Source organism: Bactrocera latifrons, unplaced genomic scaffold, assembly GCF_001853355.1.
Source record: "Bactrocera latifrons isolate USDA-ARS-PBARC rearing strain unplaced genomic scaffold, ASM185335v1 scaffold_370, whole genome shotgun sequence".
In the NCBI taxonomy this organism is placed as follows: domain Eukaryota; kingdom Metazoa; phylum Arthropoda; class Insecta; order Diptera; family Tephritidae; genus Bactrocera; species Bactrocera latifrons.
The window spans coordinates 73,764-87,429 of NW_017537013.1; the positions used below are offsets into that span (position 1 = coordinate 73,764).

Here is a 13,666-nt window from a genome sequence, read left to right on the forward strand (position 1 = left end):
GGTGATGTCAGCCTTTATTTTTACGAGGACATCAACCAGCTGGGTAGCGGCACCTTCCCAATTAAGGGACCGGACATTCCAGGTGCATGCCCTCAATTTGTAGTCCTTATTTCGTTTGCCATAGTCGTCATCAAAAGTGGGGTCTCTCATCCGAGGCTGTTGTTGCGTTGTTATTGGGGTGGTTTTTTTACGTGGCGGGTCCTAAACCCAGCGCACAACCCTATGCAGGGAATGTTTCGCCTTCTCACTTTAGCTCACTTTCAAACGGATGTTCTTAGGCTACCCAGAGGATACTTGGTCAAGGACCGGAAGTCGTGAGCTGCTTTAGTCATATGTAAAAGGATCGTTTCTGGCCACTCCCAAGTGAATGGCGATCAGAAAACTTTCCTCACTTGCGTGAACTTCTGCACATGACTGCATCCTCCTAGGTATGTAGATGTAGGTTTCTTAGTACAACAAAAGTTCGAGTTCGTAAATAGGCGTAGTTGGTGTGGGACGCAATTAGGAGGATATGTGCCACGTGTGGGACTGCACTTCCGAAAAAACTTTATACAGATCCAAAAAACACAAAAATTCTGCTAACAGAACCGGCCAAATTCTACTGAAGAATCGAGAAAAAATTATTAAATTAAATTATTAAGTTTACTGGCAACGAATAGACATCGCCGATTGTGACATCACGAGATATCTGATTAAGTTTAGTGTCGTTTAGTACTTTAAGTACAAAGTTAGACTTAAAGCTTAATAAAATGCGTAATAAAATTATAAGTCAATCCACTGACTTTGAAACTGTGCGCGTGATGGAATAGAAACTATGCTAAATGGGATGTGGCATCGATATACATATACCTGCGAATTCGACAATTTTACTTATATTTTGATAAGTTACACATTGTTTTTTTAAATGTTGAAAAATTTCAGTTCATTTTTGGTCAACTAGCTTTTTATTTTTCTCCCATTTAATGAGTTTATCTGGAGTTACATACATTTTAACGCAGGTGAATTTATCAAACAATTCAATGTCATTAATATTGCTTCTCTTTTCCATAATATACACTAAATTTTTTCAACCTCATCCCAAGATGGCACTGTGCGCAGAAGAATCCATTCCATTACCTCAACCTCTTTAAGTGCATGACCCCACTGGTTTATATAATTAAAACAATTATTATAAAAGTTTTTAACGTGATCTATAATTTCTCTTAAGATTCCAGTTCCTGCTTTTTCAAACTCTCACATGAGGTTCTTCATCAGGAGAGGTACAAAAATTGCATCTCTGCGTTCCGTGATTTTCAATTTAAGTTCCTTCATTAGTAAGGCAACTTCTATCAGGCAAATATTCGGCGATTCAATCTGCATAATGTAATTATGAAAAAGCGTTGTTTGCAATGTGTAAAGAAAAGCCACATTTCCGAGGTTGAGTTTTCAAAAAAGCTTTAAGAGGCTTAGGCAGTGAGGCTGTTCTAAAAAATATTTTTTAAGTGGTTTGAAAAGTTCTAAGATCTGTTCTGTAGCTGGCTTTAGAGTAAGTCATCTTGTTTTACTAAAGCCTAACATTTTTTTATATTCGGCATCAACATTTTCACAAATTTCTTTTAAATGCTCTACTCTAACCGTGTATATATAAAAGTAGGAATATATTTTAACGACAATGACTTCAATATCCACCGGAAGACACTCTATTGAACTTTGTATGCGATTATTAACAATGTGAGCAGCACAGTTTACGCCAATAAGGGTGCTGCCAGTGGATACTACCAATTTATGGAAAAGATTATTTTTCCCCAATGTTACAATTAGTGTTATCTGCACAAACAGCAAGTAACTTCTCACTTAATGCAAACTTTTTCATAAGATCAAAAATATAATTTATCAATATATCTGACGATTCACCACGGAGATAATTTACTTCCAATATTTTTAATTGCACACCCGTCTCAAGCAGAAAATATCGAACAAGAGCAGGACACACTTTCATACTTCCATGATTTGAGCAGTCGGAAAAAACGGCAATAAAATTGATAGCATTAAAATCAGCTTTCACTAGTTGTAATGCATGCGGTGCTAATAGATTACAAACAATAGATTCACACTTGGTGCGAGCTAATGAATAATTTTCGTCACAACATATTTTAATGATTTTCGATGTGCAGTCATTGGAACGAAATGAAAAATTATGCTGTACAGTGTGATATGCCCAGGTGCCTTCATTTACGTTGCTTTTTCTTCGCTGATCATCTATTGTACATGTCCTTACAAAGCTCATCACGATTTTGCTGCTAGAATCTGCAATATCGGCTTTTCGATGTTTCTGAGATTCCAAATGGCGCAGCACATCGTGTTTACCTGCATTGGGAATAGAGAAAAATTAAAAAAAAAAAAAAAAAAAAAATTCCGCAGAACAGGTGCTTCAAAATCAGTACAGTACTGCGAAAGTACGGATGGTCACCGTAGATATAATATTATTTCTTTACTACAGTTATGCGTAAGAAATTTCAGAAACATATCGTGCTATCTGGTGGTTCAACCAATTATTCAGCACAAATTGCTGCAAGAGTTAAAGGATTTTGGGAAAAATAAGATTCAAGTTATAACTTGTAATAATATTTAACTGGTTTTCGCACGAAAACTTGTGTTTTCGTCCATGTAAAATCTGTCAAACGAAAACACAGTTTTCGCTGAAAACTAATTGAAAACTTACATTCCACTCACTATTATCGGTGCCTGCTCTAGTTTAATCGATGTTTTTGGAAGACATGTTTTGCCGGCCCTAAATTGTCACTTGATATTTGTTTACATTCCACATACAAATACAGCTGTTGCTTGATATTCTCATATGAGGGCGATTCTCTTGCTCATGCAAAACCTTGCACCGTGCAGAAATTGCAGAATTTTCCCTTTGGTGCAACGGCATAACAACAAACACACGCAGAAAATTGATTGCAATGGCTGTAAAATATGTCAGACCAAAACCCATGTTTATTTTCCTGCCATCATATATCACTAGATTCTGCAATGGGTGCTCTCTTGGCTTTGCATATTTCGGTAAAGGATTTTTGCATTTTGTGTCATCGTGCAATCTTGCAAGAGTAAGAGAATACCGCTTTTAATAGTTGYCAGTGAAAACTCATCGAAAACACACATTGTCGGTCCGAACGACTTAGATTCCACAACATACAAATGTGTTTTCAAAATGTTTTCAATGTCGGTCCGAACATAGTATAAGTTTTCACTGATAGCTCACAAATTTATTTGTTTGTTTACATTTGAGCAACGAGAATGGTATGTTTTGAAATCCTCAATATTTGCTTATAATTATTACTACAGATAATTTATACTAAAAGATATTAATTGCGAAAGCATTGGCTTTGAGAAGCCAAATAAATATCCTGCTCATCGACAATTCTTCAAGAGAACTATTGGAATGTCTTACTACTCAGTACCATGCCTTTGCAAAAAATATAGCCGGGTTACAGAAACAACATCTAATCGTATTAGATTTAATAAAGGACCTTGGGATGCCGATTAATTCATGTTGGACAAAAGTGTGTATATGTTCCTACTGATGCAAAAGTTTTCAATTATATATTATTAATTCCAGTAACGTAAGAATACGTTTTGCGAACACGAAACGAATCTGCTTTTTTTTCAATAGAACCTTYGCATGGACCGAAGTTCCTTTGATAAATTATGTGACATCCTCCGCCCGTTACAAAAAATGGATACAAATTACCAAAAAGCTATTCCTATCGAGAAAAGAATGGCTATAACATTATTTGCTTTAGGGTCATCTGCAGATTATCGTAGTATCACCAACATGTTCGGTGTAGGAAAATCTACGGTTTGCGAAATTTTACTGAAATTTTGCACCGAAATCTGGAGATTACTGCMGCCATCCTGTTTTAAAATGTTGCCTCTAAACAGAGAAATTCGAGGTAATTGGATTCCCACAATGCTTAGGAGCAATTGGTAAATATTGGTTATAAAATCTTAAATTTGCGCTAATGTTCTAATAATTGTTTACAGACCAATGCCAAATTGAGATTCATCCATCATTTGACGAAGCTGTGGATTATTATAATTATAAAGGATAGCATTACACTGTTTTAATTGCATTAGTTGATGCTAAGTAAAGTCTAGAAACTCAATATACATATTAGTACATATGTAAGTAAGGTAAGTAATGTTTACAATGTATTTTCAGTTACCGTTTTACTTACATAAACGTAGGAAGTCCCGGGCGATGTTATGACTCTCAAATTTATGAGACGTCATCACTTAAGAAAGAAATGGATAGTTCTCCTTTACTGAGCGACATGTCTAGAGATATTTCAGGCGTAAATGTGCCAGTATTCATTTTTGGGGTTTCGGCTTTTCTATTTAGCAAACAACAAATGAAGCGTAAATAACAATAATGGTGAGAAGGTATTCAACTACACTCTTTCGGAAACACGTAGAGTTGTCGAAAATGCTTTTGGATACCTAAAGGTCCGCTTTCGACGCATCGGAGAAGGAATTGACAACTCTGTACGGAATGCCAACTCCATAATAAAAGCATGTTGCGTCCTTCACAATTTTGTAAATGATAACAACGACACGCTAAACTTTGGAAGAGTTGGAGACTAGACGACAGAATCCGTGCGATATTTCATATGCATCTGACGACCCAATTAATGGAGAAATGATTCGGGTAGCACTCTGTACATATTTTGGTAAGTACATGTGTACATTGTATCACAATGTCTACATCTTACACAATTACATATACATATATTGAATCAAAGATAAAGTTGTACACACCAAACAAAATTTAATTTTATTTTCCGTATAAAAACTAATTCATGTCAACGTTAAACATATGTATATTATCAAACAGATAATACGTGKATTCATTATTATTATTATTTTTAATTACTTAGAAACTGAAGTAATCGTTCATTTGTTTCTTTAGTGTCTTTCATATATTGTTCCATCATTTCAGTTTATTGTCTTTTCAACCATTTTTTTTTGTCAAGTCCTTAATTTCTTTGCGGGTTTCCATGGATTCCTGACTTGCTTGCTCGAGGTGTTTTTAAATTTTTTCAAATTTTTTTAATATAATGCTCTGAAAATGATTCCCTCTTTTTTTAATAGAATCACTCGGCTCGGGAGACGGTACTGGTAGCGAAGAAGTATCGGTTGGCGATATCGGCATCGCTGACGGCGATGGTAGACAAACCGGTGATGACAATGGAAATGCAGCAACAAATGTAGAAGACGTTGCCGTTTCCACCGAAATTTGGAATGGTTCCAAGTTAGTAGAACCTTTTTAAAAATGTGCATATGTATGTAAATATAAATAATATATTGAATTACAAAACAAATGTTTCTTACTTCTTTCATTGAATACTTTCCTCCACTAAGCTCTCGGCGTTGCTACGGCAACAGTACGCCTCTCATTTTAWCATAAAGTGGCCGCTGCGAGGAAGAACCACCAGTTGACCTGACTGCTGTCTTCTCTTTCCTGTAAAACATGATATATATGTAAAAACTCTATTTTTCCTTAATTTTATTTAATTACATACCTATATCTCTGTGAAAGATTGTGCATTTTCGATTTTATTTCACTCGCCATGAAATGCAAACCTTGTTGCTGCAACTCCATTGCCATTTCCTCCACTATGTGGTTGTTTTTCCTAGGACTTACTTTACTCTGCCACAATTCTTTTCTTATATTTTTTGTTTTTCCATTTTTGAAATTAATATCAAGTGACAGCTGTATTTTCATATGGAATGTAAACAAATATCAAGTGACAATTTAGGGCCGGCAAAATATGTCTTCCAAAAAATTCGATTAAACTGGAGCAGGCACAGATTATAATGAGTAGAATGTAATACTATGTTCGGACCGAAAACGAAAACATGTTTTCGTGGGAAAAACTGATTTTCGCACGAAAGCTGTGTTTTCGTTCATGTAAAATCTGTCAAACGAAAACACAGTTTTCGCTGAAAACTACTTGAAAACTTACATTCCACTCATTATAATCGGTGCCTGCTCTAGTTTAGTCGATGTTATTGGACGACATGTGTTGCCAGCCCTAAATTGCCACTTGATATTTGTTTACATTCCACATACAAATACAGCTGTCGCTTGATATTCTCATWTAAGGGGGATTCTCTTGCTCTTGCAAAATCGTGCACCGTGCAGAAATTTCCGAATTTCCCTTTGGTGCAACGGCACTACAACAAACACACGCAGAAAATCAACTGCAATGGCTGTAAAATAAGTCAGACCAAAACCCATGTTTATTTTCGTTCCATCATATATCACTAGATTCTGCAATGGGTGCTCTCTTGGCCTTGCATATTTCGATAAAGGATTTTTGCAGTTTGTGTCATCGTGCAATTTTGCAAAAGCAAAAGAATACCGCTTTTGATAGTTGTCAGTGAGAACTCATCGAAAACACACATTGTCGGTCCGAACGACTTAGATTCCACAACATTCAAATGTGTTTTCAAAATGTTTCCAATGTCGGTCCTAACATAGTATATATTATTTGTCTATTATTTGACAGTCAGAATTATTGTTAGCTCAAAAAGATTCTCACAGATGGCGCTATGTTAAAAATTCAAACTTTTTATATAAGCTAAAATCTAATAGCATAATCAGTAATTATTTTAATACCATGTTCAGACCGAAAATTTTAAAGGATTAGATTACATTTAAACCTTTCACTAATTAGCCCGTTCTCACTGGCGTTCAAAAGATGAAAAACAGTTGTTTTTGCCATTCAAGAATTCATATCGCTCAATATTTAGTAAAATAAAACATTGTCATTTAGTATTTTGTAAGAAAAACCGTATTCTTTTAAATATTTTCCACATAGTGGAAATAATGGACGTATTTTTCATTTGGGCAGTCGATTTTCAGGTGAAATTATATTCACTGCTGTAAAAAAAATTTGGTGGTTTATATTTTTTCCCTTTGTAGTATCTGAATCTGAATGTAATAATGTAATAGATTTCCAACGCCGACAAGTAGATGGCGCAAAATCAGAGTCGTACAGAGAGATTTAGCGTGGATCACTTTCAAGTCAATCCGATGAAGTGATTTCGAACTTTCATTTTTGTATTGCGAAATCATTATAAATTTATAAGATTAGAGGGATTAACCACTCAACAGCCGAAATAGTGTGATTAAGTGTCGGTCTGAATATGGTATAATATTCAAATACAAAATACATTTAGGTTACACCTTAGTTTCAGCAGTATGTAATTATTATGCTATWAAATTTGTGTTTTTAACATAGCGCCATCTATTGAATACTCACTCGATCCAGCCAACAGTTGACGTCATCCGTTAGGATATATTGGAGCTAACGGATAATTGTGACTGTCAAATAATAGACAAAGAGCTCAACAAYGCTCGAAGCAGAGAGGCATGACTAAAGCGGGTTGAAAGAGCATTAAACTACCAAATAATTTATTTCCTTAGAAAATAAATTAATGGATTCAGAGTACTTTTCCGAATATACAGAGTAATTACTGGAATCATAACTGGCTCAGTGAGCGCGCTATTTCGGCTGTTGTTGAATAAATTAACTTCCAAATACAACAGTTGTTACCAGGCGATTTGATGTATTTAGAAACAATCGGTATTATTCTTAAAGATAATGAAGGTGTTAGTTTTCCAACTGTATTTTGAAATTCACCCGGAATGCCACCATATAATCTTCGATTAAAGAATGGTTCACCTACATATTTTTCTCCTGCGTAATTTGAAGGCACCTCTATTATGCAATGCTGCAAGTTTGGCTATCAAAAAGATCACCGGAAGTATTCTTGAAGCAACCATATTATCTGGAAAGTTTAAAGATGAAGTGGTCTTTTTGCCACGTATTCCAATGATATCCCCGGATTCTACGATAACCTTCAGAAGCTACAATTTTCAGTTGGTTTAGCAATGACGATAAATAAATCTCAAGGCCAAACAATGTCCATTTGTGGTTTAGATTTGGAAATCCATGTTTTTCCTATTGGCAACAACGTAGAATGTTCACGTGTAGGAAAACCGTCGAATCGAATAAGGTATTGATAATTCAAAATATTGAGTATTATTATTAAAGAGTTGAAACTTTCGTCTTAATTGACGTAGACACCGCTCAAGCGATTATAGCCGAGTTAACAACAAGATTTAAAACTATTTCTTAGAAATTTAAATAAAAAAGAATTATTTTGAAATTAATTTTTTGTATCAACTCTTACCATATTAAATAGTATGAAAATTTCGTTCAATCGTATTAAAAGTCCTTTCCCTTTAAATTCCAATCCAGTGGATTCTTATACCAGCTTTAAAGTTTCCGTYTTGGTTCGTACATAATAATTTCATTGTATTGAGGGGTAACTGTTCCCTGAGTTAAAACAATGTAAATAACAAAAAATGTATCCATAGCAACGCGTGACAGGGTCTGCTAGTACATAGTATATATATATAACGTGTCACGTTGTTTGTCCGCGATTGACTCCTAAACTACTGAACCGATTTTAAGAAAATTTAGCATACTGTGTGTAGTTCGGTTATAAGGTTCTATCGAGCGTATTGTGAGAAAGATTAAAGCACACCGTCAACAAACTGATTGGACCTTATCAGTGTRGCTTCAGACCTTTAAAATCAACAACCGACCAGATATTCACCATGTGCCAAATCTTGGAAAATACCCGTGAAAGGAGAATTGACACTCACCACCTCTTCGTCGATTTCAGAGCTGCTTTTGACAGCACGAAAAAGAGCTGCCTTTATGCCGCGATGTCTGAATTTGGTATCCCTGCAAAACTTATACGACTGTGTAAGCTGACGTGGACCTGCTCCACAAGCTCCGTCAGAATCGGGAAGGACATCTCMGAGCCGTTCGATACCAAACGAGGTTTCAGATAAGGCGATTCCTTATCGTGCGACTTTTTCAACCTGCTTCTGGAGAAATAGTTCGAGCTGCAGAACYAAATAGAGAAAGTACCATTTTCGATTTGAGTGTACAGCTGCTGGCGTATGCCGATGATATTGATATCATCGGTCTCAACACCCGCGCCGTTAGTTCTGCTTGCTCCAGACTGGACAAGGAAGCAACGCAAATGGGTCTGGTTTTGCGAAAGATTTATGGTCCTTTGCGCGTTGGCCACGGCGAATATTGCATTCGATGGAACGATGAGCTGTATGAGATATACGACGACATTGACATAGCTCAGCGAATTAAAAACAGCGGCTACGCTGGCTAGGTCATGTTGTCCGGATGAACACACTCCAGCTCTGACAGTATTCGACGCAGTACCCGCCGGGGGAAGCAGAGGAAGAGGAAGGCCTCCACTCCGCTGAAAGAGAAGAGTGTCCACTCCGGACCAACTTAGAAGATAGGATAGTAAAAAACATCATAAATCATACACATGGGCCGGTCCCATAATTATTTGGTGTTTAATAGGTACAATCAATTACGCCGACTGGGCAGAAGACAGGTGAACAGACATTGAGAAAACAGCCTTAAATTCGTTATCTTATCCAATGAAAATTATTTGTATGAAAATATTCCCCAATATTCGTAAATAAAAGTTTCATTGTCTCGATTAGTTTATTATATGAATACTAATATAATATGYATTCCACAAGAAAAGACCTTGAAAATATTAACAGCGGGTAGTAAATATTGTTCTAACATATTCATGGAAATTCTTACACTCTTAAGTGTGGCGTAGCCGAACCACACAACATTTGCGAAAATTTTATACAATGAAGTGAGAGAAAAATTCGACTCGAGTTTCACATAATTCTCATGTAAAATATATTTAACAATAGTTAGTGCTCACGAATCATTATACATACTATACATTACTTATATAGGAATTATTTTAAAATTTTTGCTAGCGTAAAACAATAATTCTGACAACGGCATTGACATTTAGAAAATAAATATGTATGTATACTAAATACTAAAAAACCTTTAGGTAAGTTCTAAGTGTATGTTAATGAACATTCGAAATGTTTTCGAGTTTTTTATTTATAATTTTAATTTAAAACTGGAAGAGACAAGAAAACATTTTTTTGTATGGGTGATATACATATGTTTTAGATACGTATTCTCTTAAGCGAAAAGTCACTCATAATGATCCGTACAATATTTCCCGCATTGACCAGCTCTAATGAATATGCAGCGAAATTCCTCATAACCGAACACCACCGTCGCTGTGTTTTTTGGTACGGCTAAGTGAGCTGCCCATATAGAAACTGTAGCTCATAACAACATTTCTATTGAACTAATAAATGYGAACAATTGTTAACCAGGAGTAGATAAATGACGAACTAGACAGCTCCAGCGTCAGACAATTATTGATTATTATTACGTATTGGTATCAAAGATAACTTGAACGAAATATTAGGAAAATAGCGAAATTTGTTCAGGAGGTGTCCATGATGGGGAATTTCTGTGTATATGTGTAGCTACCTATGAAATGATGAAAAGGCCCCTTTTCTGTTATTTAAACGGTTGCATATTTTTTTTTGGCTATTATATAGGAATTTGCGTTCTCTCGATACGACCTAGCGCAAAGAAAAATGCAAATATTGTAATGATGTTTATTACCGCCGATTTCAAGTAAAAGAAAAGTTTGGTCGCCTTAACAAGAGCTCTATAAGTGACGCTCATTTCTACTTCAAATCAGTCAATAATTTTACGTAATAGTTACGAGTTCTTAAGCAATTACGAATAAAAACAAAAAATGGTTTCCTGTCGCGTCCATATTTAAGGTAGTAGTCTGGTAACTTAGGTTCAAAAAATCGAAAAATTTTTTCTGCTTAAATTGAAAGTACAATGTCTTGAGAAAAACTGTGAAAATTTCGGACAAAAACTCGAAATATTTCGGGAGTTGTAGGTTTTTTAGAGCGCCTCGGAGTCCTCTCTCTCAGAGTTGTTGAACTTTAAACGCGTTTTTCTCAAAACATTGTTTTTTTGGTCGACCCGGGTCCTAAATTTTTTTTTGCTGAACCAATTGCTTTCAAATTTCAACAGGCTGTTTTACACATTTATAATACTCGTCGGTACAAACGAGAATTTCGCCCTTAAGTTTTTATTTTACAACCCTTTCTTTGTTAAAATAAAAGGAGTTTTTTTTCAAAGTCTGTCAGTTTGTTATTTACCCTTGAAATTAAACTTCAGTAGTTCCGACCAGAATGACATGGCCAGAACAATAAAGAATTTTTTGGTTTCAGATAACATCACCCCCGTCGTGCATTTTTCTGAGGTTCCAACTTCGAATGACAATAATAATAGTAATAAAATATTAAATTTTTTCAAATAATTTTTTTTTATATTTTCAATATGCAAATAAAAACACTAAATATTCAAGATAATTAATTTTTATTTTCTTATAAGAAACCACCCTCCAAAGAAGTCATGAAAATAGGCGTAAGTTACCAGACTACTACTCTAAAGAAAGGTTATTCCTTTGCAATGATTTATGACACATGTTTAAAGTAGTACAAGCATTGGTGAAAATTAGCAGTAACAATATCCTTTTTTAACTTAATATAGCTTATTAAACATATCGCCGGCTTCCTTGGATTTGGCTTATGTTTCRTCTGTTCTTGTGCCTAATACCTTTTGCAAACGCTTGGAAATATTTAGTCCTCGCGCGATCTTATTCATTCATTAGTTCTTCCTTTTTATGCTCTCGCATTAAGGTTGCTAAAGAGAGTATTATAATTTTGTTCACATAACGGTTGTTTGTAAGTCCTAAAACTAAAAGAGTCAGATATATAGTTATATATACCAAAGTGATCAGGGTGACGAGTAGAGTTGAAATCCGGATGTCTGTCTGTCCGTCCGTCTATCCGTCCGTCAGTGCAAGCTGTAACTTGAGATATCACGATGAAACTTGGTGCACGTATTTCCTGGCTCCATGAGAAGGTTAAGTTCGAAGATGGGCAAAATCGGCCCACTGCCACGCTCACAAAACGGCAAAAACCGAAAACCTATAAAGTGTCATAACTAAGCCATAAATTAAGATAAAGTGAAATTTGGCACAAAGGATCGCATTAGGGAGTAGCATATTTGGACATAATTTATTTGGAAAAGTGGGAGTGGCCCCGCCCCTACTAAGYTTTTTGTACATATCTCGGAAACTACTATAGCTATGTCAACCAAACTCTACAGAGTTCTTTCAATTAGGCATTTCCATATACAGTTCAAAAATGGAAGAAATCGGATAATAACCACGCCCACCTCCTATACAAAGGTTATGTTGAAAATCACTAAAACTGCGTTACCCGCCTAACAAAAAACGTCAGAAACACTAAATTTTATGGAAGAAATGGCAGAAGGAAGCTGCGCGCAGGCTTTTTTAAAATTGAAAATGGACCAAAAACCATATCTCAGGAAGTACTCGACCGATTTCAATGGAATTCGGTACAAAATGTTTTCTTAACACCCTGATGACATGTACGAAATATGGGTCAAATCGGTTCACAACCACGCCTTCTTCCAATATAACGCTATTTGGAATTCCATCTGATGCCTTCTCTTTATAATATATACATTAGGAACCAATGATGATAGCGGAATAAGACTTTACACAAATACGGTATTTGATGCGAGAGTATAAAATGTTCGGTGACACCCGAACTTAGCCCTTCATTACTTGTTAGTTTACAGCTTATTCATAGCTGTTCATGTAAGGGGTCGTCTTCCTTCATTTACCTTTGATCAACAAAATTGATATTACTTGCGGTGTAGCAATAGATGTCCTCTGACTTATACTCAAGTGACATTAACTTCTCTATTAACTGAGAAAACACTTCTTTCTGCTCCACAAAAAACATTTTAGTAAGCTGTACTATTTCTGCAAACAATTATAACTTGTGTCAAGTATTGCGCCTTTTATACAGAGTTTGTCCGGAAAGTAAAAGGACTTGTAGATTTAAAAAAATGTATTGATTGATGCAGCGCTGCCAGCTCATTTTCCAAGCATTGAAGGCGTCACGGAAGATATTCTTCGGAACAGACTTGAGAGCCGAGGCTCATAGGTAATTGTATATTAAATTAAAAAATTAGTGTGAGTGTTGTGAACATTTACTTTTAACGAATATTTAAAAATTTCGAGCAATTTTGCCAAACGTAAGGCGGCGAAACATATTCCTGTTATGTTTATATAGTCTAACAATATGAATTATATGGTATTCAAGATACTATTTTGTATCAGTTTATTACAAAAATTCTTACATACAGAGTGTGTTCCAGCTGCGCAGTAATTACCGCAATACTGCAAATTTCGTATAACAAACTTAAGGCAGAAGTAACTAACTAAAGATATTCAGGGTATACAGTGAAAATACAAGGAAATTGATTTTGTTTAAAGAACACTACAAAAAGGAGAATTATAAAAGTGAACAACTGTATTGAATTGAGTTAAGACCAAAAAAAAATCTATCGAGCATAAAATTAATATTTGTAGCAGAACCCGTCAAAAACGCTATGGCCTTAATTCCTTTTCCTTCCTTATCGAGCCAAAATGTGTGAACAGTTCAGAACGTGGAAAAAACGCAGAAGTCAGCCATCTTTGTTTGTTTTCATTTGAACAATATTGCCATTGCTCAATACGCATATGTAGTTTTGTACACATTTATGTTTTCAATTACAATTTTTTA

General features: G+C 35.3%; 1 protein-coding gene and 1 long non-coding RNA gene across 3 annotated transcripts in view; both read right to left on the bottom strand.

Annotated features, from left to right (window-relative positions):
* LOC108972029 (venom serine protease-like) overlaps positions 1–13,666 on the bottom strand; it is a 91,850-nt gene that overhangs the window by 60,959 nt on the left and 17,225 nt on the right. The window lies entirely within an intron of this gene.
* Positions 4,850–5,869, bottom strand: LOC108972030. The gene is made up of 3 exons (XR_001993598.1): positions 5,565–5,869; positions 5,374–5,503; positions 4,850–5,304 (listed from the first exon to the last, which is right to left on the bottom strand). It is a non-coding gene; the product is annotated as an uncharacterized LOC108972030 (long non-coding RNA).